The sequence below is a fragment of the Brassica napus genome, unplaced genomic scaffold, assembly GCF_020379485.1.
Source record: "Brassica napus cultivar Da-Ae unplaced genomic scaffold, Da-Ae ScsIHWf_1438;HRSCAF=2028, whole genome shotgun sequence".
Classification (NCBI taxonomy): Eukaryota; Viridiplantae; Streptophyta; class Magnoliopsida; order Brassicales; family Brassicaceae; genus Brassica; species Brassica napus.
In genome coordinates, this window is record NW_026014850.1 from 5933 (window position 1) to 11864 (window position 5932).

Genomic DNA, 5932 nt, shown 5'->3' on the forward strand with positions numbered 1-5932 from the left:
TGCTGATATGTGTACTGATGGACAGCCACAGACGTCATGTGTGTGCTGACGGACATACACGGACACACACGGACAGCCACGGACGTCCTGTGTGTGCTGGCGGACACCCACAGACGTCCTATGTGTACTGAAAAAACAGCCCACATGGGCCGAAATCACCCGAACAGTCCACGAGAAGGATCAGCGTGCTGAGTCAAAGGACCAACGTGCTGATATGTGTACTGATGGACAGCCACATACGTCCTGAGTGTGCTGATGGACACGCACGGACGTCCTGTGTGTGCTGACAGACACCCACGCACATACACGGACAGCAATGGACGTCCTGTGTGTGCTGACGGACGCGCACTGACGTCCTGTGTGTACTGAACAGACAGCCCACGTGGGCCAAAATCACCCGAACAGTCCAGGGAAGGGCCAGCGTCCTGAGTCCAAGGACCAGCGTGCTGATATGTGTATTTGTCACGCCCCCAATCCTGGAAAGGATTGTCGGGACGGCCATGGTTCGAGGAAACGTACCAGCCAGTCTTAGGACATCAAGGCAAGCGTTCCATGGTCAAGAAAGAAGGTTAAGCACATTAGGAAACTTCAACTTAACCTTATAAGGGAAAAGAGACAACTAAGACGAGTAAGACGGTAGCTGGACGAGATTGAGAAGTAGCTCGACCAGCTTAACGAAGCTAGGTTGAGTTCACTCCAGCTCAGCCACTACTAAGTCAGCTCCACTAGCTGGACTACTAGCTCACTCAGCTGAGGAAGCTGGGAGTCAGCTCATCTCAGCTAGACTGACTGTTTGGGTTTTAGGCCGATGGTCCGGGTCCGGGTCAGTGGCGGGCTGTGAGGTCCGCCCATGAGGCCGTTGGGCTGTAGGGTCTTTGGTCAAGGCCGTGGGCTAAGTCCAAGAGGCTTGGGGCGTGGGTTGGGCTTGTGACCGACCCCAAACCCAATCAGAAAGGGTGAAGGGATGCAAGTGGCCGAAAGGGGACAACCCTTGGCCGATGGTGCCCATTCGCTAGCAAGTCGTGCCTGTTCGTGGGGCAAGACTTACCCCCTCGTTTTCTATATATATGGGGGCTCTCTTGTCGATTTCATTATCCATTTTCAGAGTAAAATAGTCAGAGAAAAACGTAGAGAGAGAGAGAGAGTCCCGGCCAAGAGATCGGCCGGAAAAGGGCCGGTCGTGGTGGTTTAGTATCTCCGGCAAGGAGAACGGTTTAGGAGAGAGGAAGCCGTGTGGTTATGGATACCCAAGGCATATAGAAAGGTCTGTAGAAGGACTCCAACCCCGTGGTTCAGTCAGATAGGGTCAGTGGGGTAACCACCGACTCATCGGCTAAGACAATCGGACAGTCCAAACCAGTCTAGCCATGGGCATTTGGGTTGTGTCCTATTCTTCTTATTCTTTTCATCTATTTCTTCTTCTACTCCTTCTGTACATTGGCGTGGCCTTGTGGATATGTTAGGGTTGGTTATAACCGTGGTTCTGGTTGAGTAATGCGGTCGTGGTCCATAACCGACGAGTTAGGCGCGCACATGGTCTAAACCGGCCTCAGGTGATCCGATTGGATAGGGGCAGTTCTGTTCTGATCTGAACGGTTGCAACCCTTCCATGAACAGTCACAATGGTTCATGACTTGTGTAGGTTAAGGCGTGGCCCTTTGGCCATAGGCCGGACACACACATGGACCAGACAGTCCATACGGACGGTTAGGTCGAACGGTTGGAACATCTGAATGGGTGCGAGTTGCCAAGGGTCATGAGTTGCCAAGAGGAACGTGTGTCCAAAGGGTACTAGTTCCCAAAGGTTTGAGTTCCAAACGGTGCCATTGGTTCAAGGCTTCGGCCGAACCAAGTGGACAGTCCGCGGCTGCATGGTCTAACGGACGGACGGCTAGTTTAACCGAAGTGTTGTGTAGCAAGGTCTGATCGGTTGCAAGGCAATCCGGTTTGGTCTTGGGCCTCTCATTAGTATAGATCCAGGTTTTGGGTTGGATCAGGTAAGAAGGTCCGTGAGCCTTTGGGCCGGACTTATAACTGGCCGATCGCACCTAGATCTTAACTAGACGGTTTGATGGGACTATGGACGATCCGACTATGGTTGGATGGTTCTGGCCGCAAAGGCTAAGTGGGATATCTTACAATCAACTTTGGGTTGGTGAGTAGGATAGGCGCCATATGCCTTATGTAGGGCGTAGAACCACATGATGGCAATGGAAGGCCGGTTATATCAGTACATGCTAAGTGGACGATGGCTTATCAAGTCTAGTGGTCGGATCATGTTTCATGATGATGGTTCGATGGCCGAACACTAGTATGGATAGTCACGTTGCTGGAGTAAGAGTATTGATCTGATGCTTCTATATATCAACCTTGGTGTTGATAGCTTCGAGTTTGGCTAAGAGTCATGACGAAGCGTGTGGCTAGTACTATGTGTCGTAGACCATAGATACTGAGCCTAAGTGTGATTGTTCAAGGAAGGCCGTGTAAGATCTGATCATGGTTGAGTATGGATGACCTGACCTCTGAATGATGGTTCAAGGTGTCGGACCTAATCTGATTAAGGAATGCATCGGTTGGTATGAACAAATCATATATGTTGTCTGGGTTAAGTCCCAAGGCCGGTCAGGCCAGATGATGACTCATCAGTTCCAAGTCATGTGAGGATTGTTGGTTGATTGACTTAGGATCTAATGAGCTTTGTCAGTCCAAAAGATGGACTTGGTACTATTGCCTATAAGGCAAAAGGATTTCGGATTATGCATGAGCCGAGAAAGGCCAGATGCAAACCCTTATCCTTTCAAAGACTTCTCAAAGGTTACTTATTTCTGTGGGATGGTTGGTTGAATGACTAAGTACCTAGGGGAGTTTTTTGATGCAGGAGTCAAGATAAGGACCTTAACTAAGATTGAGTGATCGTGGTCCAGCTGTCAAGCAAGAGCAATTTGAGTCAATGGAGGACCGATGAGCTAATAAGCTCCATAGATTTGGCAAAGGTATGATCTAGCATTTACTTATGTAGATCTAGATAGAATGGTTTAGGGGAATGGAACCTCGGAATCGTATGGCTTGGTTTGGGTTTAGGATTGACCTTTAAGCTAATTGGTAGTTGAGTAAACTGACCAAGGCTAAGGTGATTCGACCAGACAAGTGTTAGATTGGTTTTAGACCAATGGTTAACTAGAAAATAATCCGCTGCTTATCTGTTGAAAGGATCTATGCTATAAATGACTAGGGAAGTCTTTAGCTAAGGTTTAAGTTAACCCTCGCCTTTAGGCGATATTATAAATAAAGGGCAAAAATTAAGAGGTTCGGCCAGGAAGTGGACCGAGCGACGTGAGGCATCGAACGCGGCCTAGGCGGCCGGGATCGGGTCTTACAAGTTGGTATCAGAGCATGCTTGATCCTGTTTGGGACAACGCTCTAAGATGTTGAGATCCAAACCGAAATTATTTCCAAAAACTATGATGACTATGGAACCTTAGTTGGGGTGAGCCAAGAAAGAGTTGAGGTAAGCTAGGGTATCATTGTGAATGTGGGAGTTCTAAGATGAACCGGCTTAGCCAAGATACGTTCTCCAAGGGCAAGATCCTAAAAACAGAAAGGTTGGTCGATCTAGTTATTTAGAAGTAATAGACGGGTTGCAAGGGATGGAAGCAATGCAAAACTTGTTTATGGATTACCTGGACAAGGGAAGTAACATGGACCAGAGAGTGGCTTAGGTTGACATAAACGTGCAGCACTCTACTGAAGTTAAGTGTTATCCCTTGATGGCCGTTCATAATAAGTAAAGCATATGCAATGTTAAATCTGACTCAAAGGAGACACTACATGACCAGTACACGAGTGGATTTGTGATCAGATGGATCAGCTAGGACTCAGTATAGGTCAAGGTAGGTTTCCTTAGATCTAGTTGGATGGAATGAATCAATTCCAATCTGAATCCATCCAAGGAAAGAATGATGAAACTCAGGGTGTTCATTCCAATCATTGAAAGAACATGATGTTAAGTATCTTAGTATGATGGGGATTGAGGTATATTATAATTGCTGTTGTGAATGGTGTGAGCATTCACAATAGTAAGATGCTTTGGAGAATGGTATGGGACGTTTTCCAAATGTGTGATTAAACCGAAATCCTACTCATCTAGGTACCCACTGGAAGTGGAACGGGTGGCTTTGTTGGAGTCTAACTTGGCTTAAGAAGCTAAGCTTAAGGCTAAGCCACAGTCTGGCCCATCGGGCAAGACTAATGATAAAAAGAAAATGGGACCGGGTGGACGGAGGCAAGACCTCTGGTGGCCGACCTGCGTGTTCCAAATATTGACAGAACCATCCTGGTGAGTGCTGGAAGGCCAAGGGGGGCTTGTGTTCGTTGTGGCAGCATGGACCATGGGGTTCAGAACTGTCCTCGACCGAACCAGTCTGGTAGAAGCGGCCAGATGACCTGTTTCCATTGTGGCCAGCAAGGACATTTCCAATCGGATTCTTCCAAGCTGCAAGGAAGTCAGGGAAGGGCCGTGGAGATTCAGGAAAGGCGTCCCAAGGCAAACCAACCACAACACCGAGGGTGTATGGACTGTCACGAGACGACGGAGCTTCCGGATCTTTTGATTCGATCTCTGGCAATCTCTAAATTTATCTTTTTACATTCAAGTAGTAATGCTTGGTCTGGAACCTAGAATGTGGTCTAGGGAATTCTGATGGGGGTCTCTGATAGGAACCTTCATGATTGGTGGTGTAAAAACCCACGTACTTTCCGACGCAGGGGCTACGCATAGGTTTTGTGAGTCCGGGACTGGTCGGAAAGGGTCTGTTCTGTCTGTACGCTGGTGATAATTTTGGGATAGTGAGGGCAGCCGGTGGGCAAGCCAGGAACTCGCTAGATCTCATGTCGAATATCCCAGTGCAGATCCAGGGAAAGGTCTTCCCTGTGAATCTGGTCTGTGTCCACCTAAAGAATCACGAGATGATCCTAGGTATGGACTGGTTGGGAAAGTATCGGGCCACTCTCGATTGCCATAAAGGTCGTGTGCAATTGGAGACTGGGCTTCATCCGATCCAGTACCAATATCTGTGTCCGGCTCAAGAGAAAGTAGTGGTTTCAGCAGTTCGAGTGATTCGGATGCTGGAACAGGGTTGTCAGTCCTTTTTGGCTACAATTACAACTACAGAGCCTACAGTTATGTCTGTTTGAAAGACCTTTATGAGGATTCGTTGGTGTCTGAGTTCCCAGATGTGTTCTGTTCGCTACAGGGTGTCCCCCCTGATAGGTCGGATCCATTTATGATTGAACTGGAACCAGGGACAGCTCCGCTGTCCTAGAATCCGTTTCTGTCGGCTCCGGCCGAGATGGCAGGGCCGAATTTGCCCATGTCCAAGAGAGGACCATGGTCGCAGTACAACCAAGTCGGAGTTTGACCTACGGTTGAGAATGATCAAGTCCAGTAATGGACGAGGAAGTAATGGACGAGGATCAGGCCACGACCTATTCGGAGATGGACCTATGGTCGGGGTGAAACGGTCGAGTCCCTGAGTGGACCAAGACCAGAGTACGATCACGTCCGTAAATGGACCAGGATTGAATTATGACAAAGTCCAATGAAGGACAGAAGTCAAGTCTGAGGCGTTTTTAGTCTGGAGGGACTAAGATCGCAACGTGACCAAGCCTGAAAAGGTTGAGGCCGGTTAAGGGGATGATCCATTACGTTGTGGCTGAGGTCATGAACCTTATTGTCCATGACGGACAAAGAACCATAACAATCTGTTAGGACATGTTGTAGGACGAGCAGCCTAAAGATTGGAACAAGTTCGTGAGGACTTGACTGGTACATCGAAGTGGTCATTTGGTGATTTTGAATCAAACTTGTTCTATTCTCTGATCAAGACTAGAATAAGTTCGGTTGGAATATTTTATCTTGGGACAAGGTATAATC